Source organism: Microcebus murinus, chromosome 1 (assembly GCF_040939455.1).
Source record: "Microcebus murinus isolate Inina chromosome 1, M.murinus_Inina_mat1.0, whole genome shotgun sequence".
Lineage (NCBI taxonomy): Eukaryota > Metazoa > Chordata > Mammalia > Primates > Cheirogaleidae > Microcebus > Microcebus murinus.
The window spans coordinates 159,559,587-159,579,971 of NC_134104.1; the positions used below are offsets into that span (position 1 = coordinate 159,559,587).

The 20,385-nt window shown below is 48.3% G+C and overlaps 1 protein-coding gene across 3 annotated transcripts in view; it reads left to right on the forward strand.

Annotated features, from left to right (window-relative positions):
• The window catches only part of CACNA2D3 (calcium voltage-gated channel auxiliary subunit alpha2delta 3), an 859,261-nt gene that overhangs the window by 446,535 nt on the left and 392,341 nt on the right, over positions 1-20,385 (forward strand). The gene's annotated exons all lie outside the window — the stretch shown is intronic.

Sequence of the window (20,385 nt, forward strand, 5' to 3'; positions counted from 1 at the left end):
ACAGTCGTGAGCCACCCCGCCCAGCCAGGCCATCTTCTTATAAGGACGCCAGTTGTATTGGATTAGGGGTCCACACTATTTCAGTATGACTTCATATTAATATAACTAATTATGTTTGCAAGACCATTCCAAATAAGGTTACATTCTGAGGTACTCAGAGTTAGGACGTGAACGTCTTTTGGGGGATACACAGTTCAACCCATAACACTGAAACCCACATGCCTATGACAGTTATGAGAAGTCTTGGGCTCTTCTCCACGCATGAGGTGGCCCTTGCTTGTCATACTGTGGACTCACCTTCTAAACCTATTCATCCCCAACCTCCTCTGTGCATGCCAGTGACACGGGCTGCCTTTTCAGACACACAGTGTTCTTTTCAGCCTAAAACTTGCTCTTCCATGTGTGGAATACTACCTCTCCTGTGTAGGAGCCGTTCCTGACCACCAGCCTGCGGTAGCCCGCACGCCCAGCTTCACTCTTTCTCGACCAACCCACCATACAGAACGCTCGTTCCCTATTGTTGAGTTATTTCACCTTAAATATTATTTTTTAATCTGTTTATTGTCTTTCCCCTCTCCTGCCCCCGCCAAATGGGATATAAATTCCATGAGGCCCAGGTCCTTGACTCATTCTCCCAGCACTTACAGCAGATGCTCAATAAACACACTGTGAACATCCCAGCAGAGTGTGGGCCAGCACCGCAGTGAACACTGTTGTGAATCCCAGGGCCTGTCGGAATTAGAGAGGCGAATTGGCAGTAAGTGCAGATAGGAACTTACTGACAACTGTGTAGCACGTATAAACAATCATCTATAGGAGAAATCATTTCTTACGGATTTGCTGAGATTTTGTTCCAGCTCACTGGAGTGACTTTGTCTTCCATGATGCCTCTGGATTAATATGCAGAGTCCTTACCTAGCAGAATAAAGTGCATTTTAATTCTGAAGTGAGAACCGAGTCTGGCTCATTTCTCTAGCCTAGAATGACTATTCCTCCTTGTCTCTGTTTTAAGGCAGAACAATAGCGACAAATCAGGAGGTTTATCAGGCGTCTAAGAATCAGCTGCTGCTCTCGCTTGACTTTGTAATGTGACTTTCTTTTTTTTCAGTTTTGTTTTGTTGTACATGTTTTTTCATTTATTGATCACATAACAACAACTAGGGCCTTCCTCCTATGAGCTTCTTGTTTTACGTTTTGGGGGACCAAAGAGCAACATTTCCAGGGCTAAAGGAGTCAGTCTCGGCACGTCGAGGAGGTTGGCATAATGGATAGAGGAAGTATCTTTCAGCAGCAGGGCTGTAAGGCACAGGAAGTGAGTTGAATTCACAAAGGCTTCCGCTGGGCCCGTTCCAGCTCGCATGGGAGGAGCTGCGGCCCTGTAGGTGCAGCCGAGTGCAGCACATGCTGGAGGACCAGGTCTCTGCGTCCTGGACCAGAAGGAAACAAGCCTGAACGCTTCTTTTCATCCGCTCTCCAATTCCTCTTTGCACCAACTCTGAGTACAAAGGGCTAAATTAACATAGTTACAAGGTATCTGCAAACTTTAAAGGAAAATGCACCTGTCTCCCACTCTTGCACCATGGATATCTGCTTCATGCTTGCCTACGTGCTCTGATAATATTCAGACCTTCCCTCTTTCACAGGAGTTTTTGGAAAGAGTATTTACAGTCTGTCTCAGAAGTGAACTTGAAAATATTTACCATATTGTCCTTGAAGCCACAGGAGCAATAAGTGGACAAAAACCCAACTTTAAGCTTTTCACGAAAATAGTATTTTATTGCTGCCATAACACTGGGGGAACCTCTGGCATGTAACCGGCGCTGCACAAAGGGAGGACATACTTTCTGTGCCTTCAGTGGGCGTGCTTATGTCTCCGTAGATCAGTTTCCCCTGCCTCTTCTTGGGTGTCCCTAAAGTTGCCAGGGTGCAAGACAGCTGTCCTGAAGGTGCGACACTGCAGGTTCTGACCATGGAATGGCTCCTGCGAGGCTGCTTTCATCTGGACTCCTTGCATCCACGCCGTCCTCTCACACATGGCCCAGCAACACTCTCCAAGGGCTTTAAAGTCCCCACAATGCCACTGCACCCATTGGCCAACATAAAATACCCTGACCCTGCCAAATGCCAGGACGCAGAACATTGGGATGTCTCAGAGGTTGTTGGTGGGAATGCTGCCAGGCTGGAAAACAGTGTGGCAGCTTCTCATACATTTTAACATACACTTACCGTGTGACCTCACATGTGACCCAGCAGTCCCACCCCTGCGTATTTACCCCAGGGAAATGGAAAACTGTGTCCACACAAAAGCCTGCCATGAATGTTCATAATGGTTTTAGTTGCAGTCGCCAGAACTAGAGACAATGCAAGTGTCCTTTAGCAGGTGAATAAACTGTGGTACATCCATACAGTGGAATAACAAGGAAAGAGCTGCTGATGTGTGCCACAACTTGGGCGGATAATAAGGTGAGAAAAGACAATCGCAAAAGGTTGTCTGCGGTCTGAGTGCATCTCTCTGACGTTCTCAAGGTAAAATTACAGCTGCAGAAAGTGACAGTGGTTGCCAGGGGTCAGGAGTGGAGGGAGGGTGGGAGGGAAAGGGTGGCCCAGCGGAGCGTCTCCATGGCGATAGAGCGGCTCTGAGTCCTGATTGTGGAGGTGGCTTTGTGAGTCTGTTCTTGTGATAAAACTTCATAAAACTGTACACACAATTTTAAACATTAATACAAAAACGGGTGAGATCCTGATGAAGTCTATAATCAGGTTAATAGTGTCGTTATCGTACCTCCGCCAATTTCCTGGTTTGGTCATTTTGCTGTGATAAAGGTATTATGATTGGGGGAAGCTGAGGGAGGGGCATGGGAGCTTTCTGTTACTAGCTTTGCAAATTTATGTGAATTAACAACTATTTCAAAATAAAAATTTTCAAAAATTCTCTAACTAGCAACTAACAATTTCGGAATATTTATGAGTTTCAGGCCCTTTGCTCAGGACCTTACATCTATCATCACGTTTGACCTTCCTGACAGCTTTGTCTGGAGCATTCTGTTTTCCCCATTTTACTGGGGAGGAGACTTTATCGAAATCACGGGCCAGGCATGATGGCACATACCTGTAATCCCAGCACTTTGGGAGGCTGAGGCAGGAGGGTTGCTTGAGGCCAGGAGTTCAAAACCAGCCTGAGAAACATAGCAAGACCCTGTCTCTACAAGATATTAATGTTAAAAAAAGTTAGCCAGGTATGATGGTGTGTGCCTGTAGTCCCAACTACTTGGGAGGCTGAGGCAGGAGGATCACTCAAGGCCAGGAGTTTAAGACTGTTGTAAACTATGATGATTCCACTGCACTTCAGCCAGGGCAAGAGAGTGAGACCTTGTTTCAGGAAAAACAAACAAACAAACAAACAAACAAACAAAGTAGCAGGGCTAGGTTTTGAATACAAGTGGCCTTACTCTAGAATTTGTGTGTTTGACCACTGAGATATTTTCTCCCTTACCAAGCTTTGAGACACAAAGATCAGTGTAGCCCACAATGTATATAGACCACTCAACTGGAGATCTTAACTGTATTACTGAAAAATGTGGTTTTTCCCCTTGTTGCTTGCTATACTGAGCATAACTCTTGCAGATTTAAAAGTGTCCTGGCTCAAATTTCTTTTCACAACAAAAGTAAAAAGGATGTGCGTATTTTCTTTTAATGCATGATCTATCTTAGAAATGTAATACTAGAAACTCTCTTGCCATAGGAGAAGCTTGCTGGGGTGGAGTGGTAAATGAAACCCATGGCATGCAGCCCTTGAGTGGAGCCCTCGATCTGGGCTCTGACACTTGCTATTGACCTTGAGCCAGTTAGCCTCATTGGTTGGTTTGTTTTCTTACCTACAAAACAAGGACAAATGTCCCCTGACTGCGCAGTTGAGAGTGTGTTATAGACTGAATAGCGTGTCCCCAGAATGTGTATGTTTATACCCTAACCTCTAATGTGACTGCACTTATAGACAGGGCCTTTAAAGAAGTAATTAAGGCCAGGCGCGGTGGCTCACGCCTGTAATCCTAGCACTCTGGGAGGGTGAGGCGGGCGGATTACTCGAGGTCAGGAGTTCGAAACCAGCCTGAGCAAGAGTGAGACCCCGTCTGTACTATAAATAGAAAGAAATTAATTGGCCAACTAATATATATAGAAAAAATTAGCCGGGCATGGTGGCACATGCCTGTAGTCCCAGCTACTTGGGAGGCTGAGGCAGGAGGATCGCTTGAGCCCAGGAGTTTGAGGTTGCTGTGAGCTAGGCTGATGTCACGGCACTCACTCTAGCCTGGGCAACAAAGCGAGACTCTGTCTCAAAAAAAAGAAAAAAAGAAAAAGAAAAAAAGAAGTAATTAAGTTTAAATGAAGTCCTAATGGTGGTGTGACAGCTGTCCTTATAAGAGGGACAGGAGGGATACACAGGCACAGAGAAAAGGCCATGTGAAGGCCCAGCGGGGCAGTGGCATCTGCAGACTCAGGAGAGAGGCTTCAGGAGAAAGTGACCCTGCCAGCATCTTGATCTTGGACCTCCAGCCTCCAGAATGGTGACAACAATGAGTTTCTGCTGCTGAAGCCACCCAGTCTGCGGTGTGTTGTAGCCCACGCCTGCAGAGGGCTACTCAGATAGGATCCAAAGGTGTTAGACAAGTCTCACATGCTGCTTGCACATCAAGTGACAAGGGTGGCCGTAGAAATCCGATATCTAACCATGTCTCCTAGAGAGAGCAAGTCTGTGCCATGCTTCTCTTTTGCATTGGCTAAGCTGGTGTTTCTCAAAAACGTGTTTGAGGGAACAGTAGTTCCATGAGGAGATCTTCACAGGTGTGCTGATGGGGAGCATGGGGAAGGTGGTTTTGTCATCAAAGAGAGCTTAGAAATGTAAAAATTAAACAAATTTAAATAAGCTTCTTTGCTCCAGGACTTCTCAGAGTCTTTCAAACGTTCATGTACATTATTTAACTCTCTCTGAGCAGCATTTCCAAAACTTTTTCTAGGAAGACCATTTAATCAAGGTAAGTTGTGTAGGTGAAAATTTAGGAAATGCTGTTATGTTAGTGTCCTTGGGCTGCCGTAACAAATTATTATACCACAAACTGAGTGGCTTGAAACAACAGCAATTTATTGTCTCACAGTTCTGGAGGCTAGAATCTTGAAATCAAGGTGTCATCAGGTCATACTTCTGCTGAAGCCTGTAGGGATGATTCCTTCCTCACCTCCTGGAGCTTCTAGTGGTGGCCAGCAATCCTTGGCTTGCAGATGCATCACTCCAATGTCTGTCTTCATCTTCATATAGCTATCTCCTCCTCGTGTATGTCTTTGTCTCTTATAAGGACACCAGGCATACTGGATTAGGGGCTCATCCCAATGACCTCATATTAACTAGTTACATCTGCAATGGCTCTATTTCCAAATGAGATCACATTCCAAGGTACTGGGAGTTTAGACTACAACATACCTCTTTGGGGGATGCAGATTAACCTATAACACTTGCTATAAGTACTTGGAAACTATTGGAATAAATGGCCTAAAATTTTACTTCATTGTCTTTCATTTTTGTTTCTTTCAGAATATGCTGCTCAGTTTAATTTTGCATTCCTTAAAGCAGAGTATTTTAATCAGCAGTGCACAGGACAATCACATATAATGCTCTTTTTTTAGACAAAGTACATTTACATTCCCTACCCACCACAAGATGCTGCTCCAGTGGGAGCTGAGTGATGGGTCTTAATGCAGGTTTATGTGAAGACTGCAGTATTTGAGAGGCTGTATGACTGTATCTGGCTTCTATACTCCAGAGTTTTCTAGGACTCCTGTTTTGCATCTTTTCAAATACCTCTTCTACAACTCTTGACTTTTATAGTTTCTCCTTCACCTAAAAGTAGTACTGTCCTCTTTGCAAGCATGTTGTCAGCATGTCCCGTCCTAGAATCTGGGGAAGACTGTGTAGGTGAGGCTTGTATCTGGGGTTTATCCGGATCGAGTGACTCGGCCAAGCCTCCTGCCACAAAAACCTTAGAGAGTTTTCTCTCAAAGTCCCCATGGGGCCTAAGCAAAGTGTGAATACAGCCTGGCTAGGTTGAAATACGTGTTACAACTAACTGCACTCCATGCATGAGGTTCCACGTGTGGGGATGCATGGAGTTTAGCTATGTTTTAGAGTCACACGTTTCTCTTATAATTGTCAACTATTTCTCAGACTGTCTTTCTGCTTTTGGGGGTTATTTGAAAGATCTTTGCTAAGCAGCTTTCAAATAACTTTCTCAATTTCCACTTGTTGATTTATGTCCCACTTCTGAAAACTCAGAGGACAAATGACTTCCCTCCACAAACAGCGTCACCTTAGCCAGGTGGTCTTTTGTCTTTGTCCTCAAGGTCCTCGGGGTGCCCCTTAGAATCAGTCAGCAGTGGAGTCGTTTTTCTTCTAAAATGCTGACCAGAAGACCATTGTGTTAATTTAGTGCTCCTGCTTGTGTGCTCAAATGAGAAGCTTCCGTGAAATTAGAAACATGGGATGTTGAGGCCTGGGGCACAGGGTCATCCACTCTCTTCTCTGACTTGCAGTCAGACACGGCATGAGTACAGAGAAGAATCTTCTCAAACCTGGACAAGAACTACCATCTCGGGGAGGGTAGTATTTAATACATGGTACTACCTTGAAAATTACATTTGTATTTTGGCAGGATGAGGAGGAAGAAGAGTAAAAAAACTTTGGTGCCTATTGCAGAATCCTATATTGGAGTTATGTGGCATTTTCTGTCTTAAACAAATGAATTCATCACACATAATGTTAAAGGGATGTTTGTTTTATCTTTTTTAAAAGATCATGCATCATATTAACTGACTCATAGTGCTTATATGCATTCTCAGAAGGACTACCTGAAGAGCATGAGATTTAAAGAAAGTACGGCAGTGCCCACATTGTCTGTCTTGCCCTAGGAGTGGAGACTCACACCAGCCCTGCCATCCTACCAGTTGGCTGTTGCAGGTTTGGCTTCCTTCCTCTTCCTCTGCTCTTTCCATGGCCTCTGAGGGAGGGAAGTGGGGGCTTGCAACCTGAAAACCAGCAGAGCTGATAAGATGCTTTCCATAAAGCGCCCCTTGTTGGAGGAGAATTTATTTCTTGTAAATGGCCTGATGCTTCCTGGTCAGAAACCTTAGGCCTCAGTAGGCTACAAGGCCTATTCCTCCTGGTTTCTTGAGGAAACTCTCTCTCAGACTCTCCCTATTATTGCAATGACATTAATTTTGTTCTAATGACTCATAATTGTGGTCCACCTTGAATCAGAAACCACCCGGGAACCCTGAGCAACAGACGAAAAGGTCAACTAGGCTTTGTGGAAGTGAAGTCAGGGGAGGTCCAGGAAGGGCCTGAATCCCAAATGAAAGACCTACTCTGACTCCTGCAATAATTATATTTGTGAAGAGTACTATCTGGCTGTCACATGATTAGCATATTTTGCTATTTTTCTTTCCGTGATGGGAAATAATGATTTTCTTTCTAAAGTCCCTTTAACTTCAATTAGAGGTGAGATGTGTTAATTAAACTGCCTACCAGGCTGAAAAGCAGATAACCTCCAGGGCACTGGGAAGATGTCTTAACGACCAGGGAAGAGCCAGCTCTGGGAAGGGACAAGGCCAGCTAATGAGTCTGAGGAAGCCTCCTGGCTAATCACCACTTGAGAGCTTAGTTTCTCAGCCAGTCGAAAGTGACCCACCAATCCACAGTGTCAGACAAGACTAGACAACCCCCCCCCTTACCTCCACAATCCTACATTGCCGAGGCAGATGGTGTGTGTGCAGAGGAGGGGCCCCTGCATTTGTTGGGGCTGGGAGACACGGGAGGGTTTTGGTGAACTGCTGTGAAAATGGACCACACCATGGCCAGACGTGAGGCGGCCATGTGCACCATGGGCAGCGTTCACAGGTGGATACGAACAGTAAATGTCAGGAGACTGTCTTCACTAAGTGGATCAAAGTTGCAGAACGTAGCACAGCAGATATTGAGTGGACCTGTGACTTTAAGCTGCAAGACCTCTTATAATGCACTTTTTATGATTATTAATTTGCATTTCTACCTGTCAGGTAGACTGTACATTTTCAAAGAGGCATTTTGCTTCAGAAAACAACTTGGATATTTAAAAGAGATGTATCTTTAATCTTCTGACAGTGAATTTATAAAAGAAAAAAATTCCTTTATTGACGTGTCATAAAATTCTTTGTTGGAGAGATTCTTCCGCTGTTTTGTTTCCCTTGCTAGTGATTGAATTTTAATTTTCTGTAACGGGGGCATGCATTTTGTCTGTAAAGCTCTCTGTTGATTTCATGTCCTGAGGTTGAAAATCCATACTTCCATTTCCTGTGGATTACTGCTATTTGTTTTATAGCATGTAAATGGCCCTGGGCCTCTGTTGCCCTGTTCTTTGAGGTCCATATTCCTGTGTACTCTCATGGGTCACCTACTCTTTGATCTAGGGGTCCCTGAGAAAGGTTGTCTGTCCTATAGAATGAACCCCACAACTTGTCATTTGATCTTACCTCTGAGTCTTAAGATCTCTTGATTCTTAAACTGTTGCGGCTAGTGTACAGCTCTTCGGGGAAAGAACCAGCGGAGTCAGAGAACAGTCTTTATTCTTCCAGCAGACTCAACCCAGCAAGTGTTACAGCTCTCTTCCCGTCTTCTGATCTTCTGACCCACCTTCCTTGTTCACCTCCTGCTTTTATACCCTTGGTAGGACTCAAAAAGCGTCCAATCAACTACAAGCTTTAACATCCAATCAGCAACAGTGGGATTCAAAAATTACCCAATCAGGATCATGCGCGCAGCCGGGCGGGGTGACAGGAGCAGGCAGCCGAGACCGAGTGCAGGCCCCAACAGCGAGCGGGTGTTGGCGCTGGCGGCTTGGAAGCAGGCAGGGGCTCGCAGGCCGGGGGCATTCTTCCAGCACACAGCCGGGCCCCAGCAGCGCGCCCTGCAACCGACCCTGCAGGCCCGCGGAGATGCAGAGTGATGGGGAGGCGGCCAGCGGCCACTTCCCGGAGCCCGATGTTTTCCGAGTCAAAACAACCGTTCTAGCTAATAACTTATTGAACACAAACCCTGAATGCCAGTAAACCCCTAGTTTAGTCTGGCTCCTACCTGCATCTCCAGGCTCCCGGTGCACCATGTTCCTTTTCCCTTTCTGTGCTCCGGCCTCAATGACCTTATTACAGTTATTTATGTGTACTGTTTCCTCCTGCCCAGGGCCTTCGCACATCCTATTTCCCTACCTACAGATCGCAAGCTCTAGCACCCCTTCCCCTTGAGCTTGAGGTCCTCCTTTAGTGCCCTTGTTCTACGCCACCAAAGCACCGCCAGCCTCTCCTTACCGGCACCTGTTGCTCTTGCATGCATCTGTGTGCTTAGTGATCGAGTCTCTCTCCACTGGCAAGTTTGCTCTTGCTCAATTGATCAAGTACAGTATATGGCATTTGGTGGATTCTTAAAAACATTTGATGACTCAATGAATGAATATAAGCCAGCAACAGGGCAAGGATATTGGGGTAAAATGTATATCATGAGGAAAGAGAAGAAGAGCCCAGGGTAGCAAAGATGCGGGGTTAATATAGTCAGACTTGAATTTACCTAGTGCCAGTGGGGTTGGACCTAATGGATGTCCTTGGAGGTCCCTTCCAGACCTGGGGATGGAACATGAATTCTCATTATGGTACTGGCCAAGGGCAGAACGTGCCTCACTGACGTGTGAACCTCCTGCCTTTTTCATCAAATTGTTCTAACACTAACATTTCTTTGCCTCACCGTGTTTCTTGTTTTTGGAGTAAATTCCTGACCAGGATCTAGCGAGTGCTTCCCACTTTGTTTCTGTGTCATTTTGCCTGTCACATTGGGGTAAGATCTGCACCACGTTTCATGCCCTTCCTGAGCTTCCTGGCTGCCATGCTGCCATTTTTCTTCTTGGCCCCTCACTTGGCCCCTTCCGGCTCTGTTTTTCTGCTTCTCCTTCCCTGTCATTCCTCGGGCACACAAAGAGACTGCAGAGGCTGTAGACAGTGCATGGTTAAGAACGGCGGATTTATTGGTCTCTGCAGAGAAGTGGCTGGCTCTGTGTCAGGGGCAGAAGATGAGCAAGATGAGCCTGTGACATCACGCGCCTGTGACAGCAGGAAGCTGTCACTGCCGTAGCGACCCCGAAGAGAAGCAGCCCACTAGACGGGATAAAGTGAGCCTTATCCAACCCCCCGAAAACCAACCAACCAAACAAGGAAAACCCAGCGACAGATAGAAACACACAGTACATGTTACAGCCCACGCTGACACTGAAACAATGAAGCAGAAAAAGCATTGATGACACTAAAAACGGGTTTGGGCGCTCCTCATTGCTCACCTTTGGACCAATCTTTATTTTGAAAACCAGTAAACAAGTGAAGAGAGGCTACATTTATCCACCTTTCCCCTGCAAGTGGTTCCTCAAATGAGTAAACAGTGCAAGAGAGGAAGCTCTTGTTCATAGAAATTTTTTATCTCATAAATGAAGAGGACTGATAGGATTAAAATGCCAGCATGTTGTATTCCCCAGTGATTTAATGAATCAAGCATGGGGCCTCCATGGCCCCCCCCCCCATCGCAGGGAGACTACCAGGTATTTGTCTGAAGGAAGTGACAACCATGAATGAAGCAAATGCCAGATAAACACATAAATAGGTGGTCAAACCTGACTCTGGTCAAGCTGCTAAATCTAACCATCGATTTACTGTAATAGAGGGGACAGAAGAACATAAAAATGGCACCTTAGGAAAGCAATCAGGAAAATCTGGATTCTGGGATGCTCTTCATGATTCACAACTTGATGTCTTCAACAGAAATTGATAAGACAAGTAATGGAGGGGGGACTCTAAAATAAGAAACTCAAGAGACCTCTCAGCCAATCACAGTGTGTAGACCTTGTTTGTATCCTCACTCAAACTGTGTAACTCTGATTGACATGAAGTGAAATGTGTATTGTGGTTTTGTTTCTAAAAGTTATTTTTTCTTTCAGAGACATATTATATATACTGAAATGTTAACAGATAAAATAATATGATGTCTGGGATGTGCTTCAAAATAATCTGGATAGGGTTGTATTACTTATCTATTGTCGCAGAACAAATTACTCCAGAACAAATAGCTTAAAACAACAAAAACATGTTATAAATAGTTCCTGGAGTTGGAATCCAGGCACAGTGAGCCAGCTGTTCTGGCTCAGGGTCTTTCCTGAGGCTGCGTTTAGGATGTTGGCCGGGGCTGCAGTATTCTGAAGGTTGGCTAGGATGGAAGATGTACATCTTCGCTCATTCATATGCTCGCTGTCAAGAGATGTCCGTTCCCGGTAGCTGTTGATTGGAAGCTTCAGTTTCTCACTCCACAGGACTGTTCCCAATGGAACAGTTGGCTTCCCCCGGAATGAAGTATGCGGCAGAGATCAGGAGGCACCATGGTGCCAGCCACAGTGTCATTTACAACCTGACCTGGCAAGTGACACACCGTCGCTTCTGCTATATTCTTTGGCCACAGAGGCCCACCCTGGTGCAACATGGCAGGGTCCTCCACAGCGTCTGGATGTCGGGAGATGAGGATCACTTGAAACCTGGCAACCGCCAGGGAGAGGGAGCAGGTGGCGGTGGGGTATTGAAAAACAAGATTTGCCGTGAGTTGATAATTGAAATTTTCCATTATAAAAACCATCTGAAATAAACCCAAATTATATATTTTAGAGACAGAATGCTTGGATTTAAGTCCCAGATCTACCTTTTATTAGATAACTAGCTGTGACACCTAGTCAGTGATATAAATCTGTTTTCTCATTTGTAAAAGGAGGGTAAGAAGAGTTCCTGCCTTATCTCTTGGGGTAACTGTGAGGATTGAAGAAGACACAGTCCACCGGTGCTCAGCGACAGGGTTGGTGTGCAGAGAACACCTAGTGAATATTCATTGTCAGTGGCATAATCTTCTTTTCCATCCTGGGCACTGTCTTTCTGCTAGGCCTCAAACCTTCCCAGGACCACCTATTTTCCAGCAACCCTCTTCTCTCCCTTTTTAGGGGAATATTGTGATTTTCCCTGGGAGAAGCTACCATTTGTTTCCTATCCTCCTCCTACATGTATTCCCCACTCCACATGCAGCTGCAGAGGGGAGCGCTGACTGGTGTGGAGGGGTGTTTGGTACGTCTTGGCTTCCGTGGCCTGCGTCAGCAGCTTTCTCTGGGAATATGGACTTTGCCACTGCCACTGAAGGGCTGTGCCCTGCAAGAAGCTACTTATAAGTGACTGTTCTGGCCAGGGTGTTGGCTCACACCTGTAATTGGGAGATGCCTGTAATCCCAGGGCTTTGGGAGGCCTGAGTAGGAAGATCACTTGAGGCCAGGAGTTTGAGACCATCCTGGGCAACATAGTGAGATCTCATCTTTATAGAAAATAAAAAAAAATTAGCTGTATGTAGTGGCACGTGCCTGTGGTTCCAGCTACTCAGGAGGCTGAGGCAGGAGGATTACTTGAGCCGGGAGTTCGAGGTTACAGTGAGCTATGATGATGCCACAACACTCCAGCCTGAGCAAAAGAGTGAGACCCTAGCTCTAAAAAATAAAATAAAATGAGTTGACTGTCCTTGTCTGCCCAGCACCCACTCTCCTTGCTCCTCTCCACGAAAGCCCTCTCCGTAGAAACCCGTTGGTGAAGTTGAGGTGGAACTTTCCCCAGTTCTTGGTACATCTTAGAGTTTATCTACTGCATAAGGTTAAGACTGTCAAGTTCAGACATGGGCACATGATCCAGGCCTGAATAAGTCAGGGGTTGACAGGTTTAGGCCCAGGCATGTAACCTAAGCTGGACTAATCAGTGTTTCTGGGGACATTTCTGATAGTATTAATATTGCTGAAGCTGGTCTTGCATAAAGTTGCCAGATTTAGGAAAACAAACAAGACATCCAGTTAACTTTGAAATTCAGATAAACAGTGAATACGGTTTTAGTTTATTTGTTGCTTATCTGAAATTCAAAGCTAATTGGGCGTCCTGTGTTTATCTGGCATCCCTAGCTCTTGCCAGTGGAGAGGCTGAGCTGGGAGGGTGTGGGGTTGATGGTACAGGCAGCTGTGTGGCCAAAAGCCTGCTGGCAACAGGAACGCAGGCAGAGCCAGGAGGTGGGTGAGAAAGACCTGGGTGCCCCGCAGAGTCCTGGTCCCTCAGGCCCCTGAGGAAGCTGCCCGCCCAGCCTTCCTGTTACAGGAGCCAAGGACCTTCCTTTTTCTATATGTGGACTTGAGTTTTGTTGTTGGTGTGTTTTTAGAATTTCAATTTGGATGCTTTAATAGGTTTAAACAAAATGCCTTAAGGCATGGCGAGCCTTAGATGCCGTGCTAATAAGACCTAATGTTTACTATGCGCCGGACTCCGCGTTACACGCTCTGTCTGAATTGCCTCATTAAATCCTCACGGTAACTCTGCGTGCTATAAATGAAGAAATGATTGACCAATGATTTACCTTCTGTGAACTTCTAATGATATTTCTACACATGTACTGTTATGTGGGTACAAAGATGTTTACTGTAGTCATGTTTGAAAAAATAAAATACTGAAAACCTAAATTTTCATCAGTGGGGGACTTATCAAATAAAAGTTGATACATACCGTAAAATATATGTATAGTGCTATACAGAGTATTTGTTTATTCACAGGCTTGATGAGAATAGAAGAAATTCAGACAATTAAGTTTAATAGTCATGTAATTTTGTTTGTCAAAATACAGAGATCGCTGAAACAAATGTATTTTAATTGAATACAAGTTTTATAAAATGTATTACACAAGTCAGAAAGTTCTAATCTAGGTGTCTCCTGGGCCTCGCGTCTTTGCCGAACTCTGCCAGACACGACCGTTGCGGCCACTGAGTGGGCGAGCGAGCCTGCAGACCCGCCCCGCGGGCGCGCTTCCAGGCGGCCGGGCGCAAAGGGCTGCACCATCTACCCAGAATAATTAGCGCTATGCCATCGAAGGGCCGTGCAGCTAATCCGACTACCTGGTATGAAAGAACAGTCGCTGCTCACGTCCCAGAGATCTGTCTTTTCTCTAATTTGGCACTGGCATTCAACAGCTGCTGCCTTGAGACACATCGATCTGTCACACACAGCGTGCAGGGGAAACGGGGATGGCTCCGACGAGGTTCTGTCGGTGTCTGTGCTTTCTCCCCAAATCGCAAACAGCTGGCCTCCCTCACCCATACCGGCTTTCCTCAACCATCTGAGCTCACCTTTGAGCAATACCGTGTCACTGCTTCCCCACCGGAGTCGAACCACTGTGATTTACTGGAGCCGGGCTTTGCAGTAGCAGCGCCACGAAATGCGTGCCTTTCCTGTGAAATGCGTGGCCTGCGCACTGCCCTAGACCCTAGGTATTGGCCCAAAAGACTGTGAAATTCCTGCGGGGAGTTCTCAGACTAAACCGGAACATGGAGACGCGTCCCAGGTTAGGTAGGGTCAGGGGTGGGAGCGCTGTCAGGAGGAATTGCACCAGGATGAAGAGTCCGTGTTTATATTCCACAGTCTCGTGGTGTGATGTCCGTGGCAGGTGGAAGGGAGTTACGAGCACCCTCTGGGTCCGGGACAAATGGGCTTTGGCAGCTTGGGCTTGGAGCTCGATGGAGATGGGACCACAGAGCGCGGTGCAGGTCCGTTTGGAGACCACTGAGGGGTTCAGCACCAGAGCGGGTAGGCGTGGCTGTGGGGACACTGCTCACCTGCTCGGGCTGGCTTGCCGTAGAAGACGGCCAGTGGTGCCACAGCTGGCACTGACAGAGCTGCAGAGGGAGGGCCTCCACAGGGCACTCTCACCTTTAATGCCTTCATTTAAGTTTGCCGATGAACGTGTACCTTGAGCCACCTGAAAGCTACAGTATAAAGTGACCTAGTAAAGTCAAGCACACTTGAGGACGCCTACACTGCAGCCGCCCACCAGAGTTGAAAGTAAAATTAAGAATTTCAGGACAGTGGCAGCAAAGCATTAAACCAAACCCAGGATCCTTCTGTGCATGGGACCCTGGGCCAGCCACTGCACAGGCCGCACGCCCAGGAAGCCAGCCCCGCATGGGGGTGTGGCTTTCAGGTAAACTGAAGTCTCTGTGCCCTCCCGCGTGCTGTTCTTCATCAGGGACGTAGAGAGCGGGCCTGTGCGCCGGGAGCACGCACACCCGCACGGGGTTTGCATGCCAGCCTCAGTGCCTTGAAACCCACCCTGCCTCACAGTCGCTGTGCCATCTTGGGCGAATTATTTCACCTTTCTAGGCTCTGTTGGCTTATGTGTAAAAGAGGAATGTGATAGTACCTTTATTTTAGGGTGTTAGGAGGAGCAAGTGGAGCAACGCATAAAAAGCACTCCGTGTGTACATGCACGCCTCACCCGGCCAGGGTTGGCTGCCTTCGGAGGACGCGGCAAGGCAGCTTCTAAAGCCTTCCCGTGGCTGGGTCGCCGCGGCGATTCTCATCCCTGCCCAGTGGGCACAGAATTCATGTGTGCAGTACTCGAGTGACCCTGAGGGGCGTCACTGGTAGGTGGCTCTGCGGAGGGGGCATTGTTTTGTCCTCTGAGGTCCACTTTCCATTTGCCCTCCTGCTCGTAACCAGGGGGACTCACACATTTATTATGACTACCTAGACAGGAAAAGTGCAGTTGCGGTTATCACGGAGAGAGTCGTCAGGCTGATTCCACTGAACCAAACGCTGATGGAAGGCGAGGGTCGTTTCGCCAGGATCCTGCGCTGGCCTGAGTGCTGGGACTGGTTGACGGAGATAAGCGGCGAGGCCGCGCCTGCTGGCACCAGGCACAGGCAGCGGCGGCGCGTGGCGGGCTCCTGTCCCCAGGCAGCGCGGCGCTGATTGCTCTGGGGCGCGGCCTTCTCCCGGGCAGCCGTGTGCTGCACGAGTGCCTGAAGCAAAGGTGAAGGCCCTCCCCCACCTTCTTTATTGAAGCTTGACAATGAAATGGAATTGCCACCATTTCTAATAGACTATTTTAATTGAGAAAGACAATGGAAACGGGCCACCTCCTGGTACACGGCTGTTGGGCGAGGCCCTGTCCCCGGCAGTCTGGAACCTTCCGTTCTGTGCTCTTGCTCGGGTCCGTGAAATCAGCCGGAGTCTCGCTCCGCGTAAGGAAACCTGGCCCTTGCAGGATGACATGAATCCTTTCCCAGGGTATGTTGATTGTCAAGTTGCCAACCAGGAAGTTGGCCTGGAAGGTGTTTGAGGTAAAAAGCTTTCTAGGATTTTTTTAAATTTTCAGATATTGAGGACAGTCCTTTCTTTTAGTGGATGTAAAATGAGAGTAGCCTCACGTGCCTTCTGTGCCCACAGTGCTGTCAAGCGACTTCTCTCTCCCTATCCTGTCAGCGAGGGGTCCGCACAGCGTCCCCTGCAGTCAGAGGGAGACCCGGGCGCAGCGGAGGGAGGGTCCTCCTCGGGCTCACATAGCGGGCTGCCTGGCAGCCCTGCCTGCTGGTCCGAGGCCCCGATGCTCACGGCCCGGGTGCCCTCCCATCCCCATTTCACGGGGACAAAATCGAGGCCAGAGAGCCACCGCCTCAGGGTTTCAGCTGGTGAATGCTAGGCTGGTATCCTGCCTCCCAGTTCAATTTTCCCCCAAGTTCGTAGGGCCTGCACCCCAATTGCCGACGCACAAAGATAACGCTGTGACGACATTAAATATAGCACCTCCGAGTCTCACAGTGGCCGCCACTGGGAATAGAGAAGAAGAAATCCATGGCGATGAGGGGGATGCAGGGCGGCCAGCCAGGCCCCATCCTCAAGCTTCCAGGGTCTACCTTGGGTACATGTGGCTGGGGTTCATCTTCAGCAAAGCCGCAAATTCCTCTGCGCCACAGGCAGTCAAAGCAATGGCTGTTAAGTCCGGGAGCACTGAGAGCCTGGCTGGCACAGGTACACAGGTGCCCGTCTGGCACAGGCACACAAACCCCACTGGACAGTGACAGTGACCGAGAAGAAGGAGAGGAGGCAGCGTGGGTGCGATGATGCAGGGGATGCTTTGGAGAGGTGTCGTCGCTGAAGGCAGGGGCAGGCAGGGTCATTGTGATGACCACAGGGCTCCTTTCAATGAAGCAGCCCCAATCCAGCTAAACCTGGTTAAGCAAATTTACTGGCCCAGTTTCCTAAAAGCCTAGGCCTGCCCGGATGTGGGGGCTCGAGCCATGCTGTCCTGGTTCTGTCTTGGCTCCTCCAGTGTGGGCTGTGCTCTCCTTGGCTATTGCCTTCATTCAGGTGTGCCCTTCCTGTGTGGCAGCAAGCTGACCGCTGGCAGCCCAGGCTTCCTCCCTGAGCTCTCAGCAATTCCAGTGGAAAGAGAGAGCCTTTTCCCACACATCCCAGCAAAGTCCAGGGGTTGGGTCAGTAGCCATGTGTGACTGTGGCCATGGAGTCACAGATTAGACAGGCCTGATAATAGAACCACCCCTTGAGATGAGGGAGAGAGATGCTGCCTTACCTAAATCATATAAATTACACGGTGGTGGGAAAGAAGGGGAATCAAAAGAAGGGGATGGATACTGGACAGGCAAAACTCACACACATCCACTGGGTACCAGCCTTGGACTTCCCTGAATCACCATTCATCGTCAGTGGCTTGGTAGGGAGGAAGGACTATGTCAACCTTGCGTCTCTGGGCCAGTGCTGTTCAGTTGCACTTTCTGCAATGATGACAATGTTCTTTAATCTGCGGAGTCCAATGCAGTAGCCACTGGCTGGCCACATGTGGCTGATGAGCACTTGTAATGTGGCTTAGTACTACCAAGGAACTGAATTTTTAATGATTTGGTGCCTTTAATCATACTTAAATGTAAATATCTACCTGTGGCTCATGGCTGCCATATTGGACAGAGCAGCTCTTAGTGGAAGTCACATCATGGGACCTAGTTTCCTAGAAGGCAAGACTTATTTTTGGTAGGAGATTTAGGTGGATGGTTGAATGCAGCCCATAACCTGACTTGGCTCAGGTTATGCCATGGGAGAAAAGGGAGTTTGAAAATGACAGAAGAGAGAGAAAAAAGCAGAGTCCTTCCTCTGCAGCATTATTTGGAAGCCCTTAACTTAAGGAAATATTTTTCCATCTAATATATGAACCAGATTTGTACCAGCAAGAAAGAGAACGCAGCTGACCTTGTTATATGAGCAAAGTGAAAGGAACTCCATGAACCGTTGTTGTATTTAACTCTAGGTGTCCAATACTGAAGGCAACCACTGCCTGAAGTGGCATGTGACCCACAGCTACATGCGGATTAAAAGAAAAATTCAATGTCGTTCACTGTTGTTAAGAAAACATACAGTGTAAACTTGTGTGATGGAGCACAATTAAAGGTAATAGATGGAAATGACATTTGATGAATGGAGTGAACTTGGAAAGGCAGGACCTGGCCACAGCGATGTGACCCCGGGGCCAGTTAAAGAGCCAGATCTCAGCAAGCTGTGGGATGGGTGCTTCACGGGGCTCCATGTCCCACGGTATGTGTGTGACCACAGTTGGGCGATGCTCGCTGAGCCTAAGTCCTCTTGGTGGCTGGTTTCCGAGGGTGGTGGTTGGTGGTGAAGGCAGACTGCACCTGCAGTGGGGACTCCTGGCTTCCCCAGGCATTTGTCACCAAGTATTCATGGAGGACCTGCCACGTACTTGGCATCCTGCTGGGCCTTGGGAATTGGGCAGGAAGAAAATGGAAGCACAAGGCTTGGCTCCTGGCCACGTGGTTTTTCTGGTTCTCTGGCCCTTGGCATTTTTCTGCCCCATCTCTCAAGCCATTTGACCCTCACCTGTAAACTCAGCCCCAGCCCAGGCACAGGGTGAAAAGCAGCATTCCAGAGCCAGATTGCCCAGGTACATGTTAAGCCCATGCCCAGTGCTGTGCATACAAGGTGCTCCAAAACACAATCAATAAATAAAAGCTTTTATTTTATAATTTAGAGAAGCAACAGATGCATAGTAGAGAGAATGAAGACATTCTCTCTACTAGGTGAAGCAGACCTGGATTGAAACCTGGGCTAGGCAGCTAGGAGGCGTGTGAATTTGGACACAGTGCTGAGCCTCAGTCCCCCCATCTGTAAAGTGGGACAACAGAACCTCACAGTGTTGTGCCTAACACAGAGCAGGCTTCAATAACGATGGCTGCTCTGGTGAGCCGCCAGGGGGCGAGGTTGTCATGGGGAAGGACCAGACCAGGGAAGGGGGCTTGCAGGTTATATTTATCCCCAGGGTGAGCCGCTGATTTCAAGTCCAGCCTTGGTTTATGTTAGGGCTGGTGTCAGCAAAGCCAAATCACTGCCAGGAGCCCACCCAAACCTTGGGGTCCACACTGGCACCATCTTTCCAGCAAACCTGTAGTGCACCCCAATGCCTAGTGGCCTCTGCCACTTCTTGAGGGGCCCAGGCAGGGCAGAACAGCAGTTTAGGGCCATTGCCATGACCCTGGACTGGTCTCTATGATCTGTTTTGATTCTGTGCTCAGGTTTGGGGCCCCGGGCTGCATGGTAGACACATCCTGAATGGGTGTGGCCACCTGAGTGCTGATGGCTTGCTGGGGACGTTGCTGAGTCCCAGGTGTGGCAAGAAAAAGAAAGCCACTCCTGGGCCAGGACATTGGCCTTCCTACTCCCCTCCCTCCCGGTAACTCCTCCAGCCAGTTTCCCCAGCAGACAAGGAAGCGGACGCCTTGGGGAGAGAATAATCCACTTCAGTAGAAAAGCAAGGGCTCAGCAATGGGCGATGAGAGAGTGGTGCCAGGCAGCTGTGCACTGTGGGCATGGGCTCTGGCCGGGCACTGCGCACACGCACACCTCTCCTGGGCACATGCCTGGACCCACCCTTGCCCCTTTGTTGGGTGGCAGAAATGGGGGGTGGAGTTTACGGTTACTTCTTTGTTGTCCCTTTGAGTCCCCAGCTGATGCTGGGCTTCTGCAGAACCAACACAGCCAGAAGGGACCTGCTCCAGAAGAGGCGCGTTCCATCCTGCAGACTCTTTGGAGCTGTCCTGGGTTTCTAGCCTGTGTGGAATCCCTTGCCATGATTACAGTTTTCATGTTGTGATCCAGTCTTTATCGTTGCTCCTTGGAGACTGCTGTGGAGCACCTCCTGTGTGTACCAGATATGTGGGAGACATGGGGCACAGAGTAATGCCCTGTCTCGAGGAATTCCAGTCTCGAGTGGGGCACAGTGTAGTCAGGTAATTGCACGCCTGGAGTCTCAGCGCAACGTGGATCTGAGCGTGGGGGGGAGCGTGGGGCTGCAGAGGACGCCTTCTAAGCTAATCCCAGCGGCCAGTCTGGGAAGGCCTCACGGGGCGGGAAGGG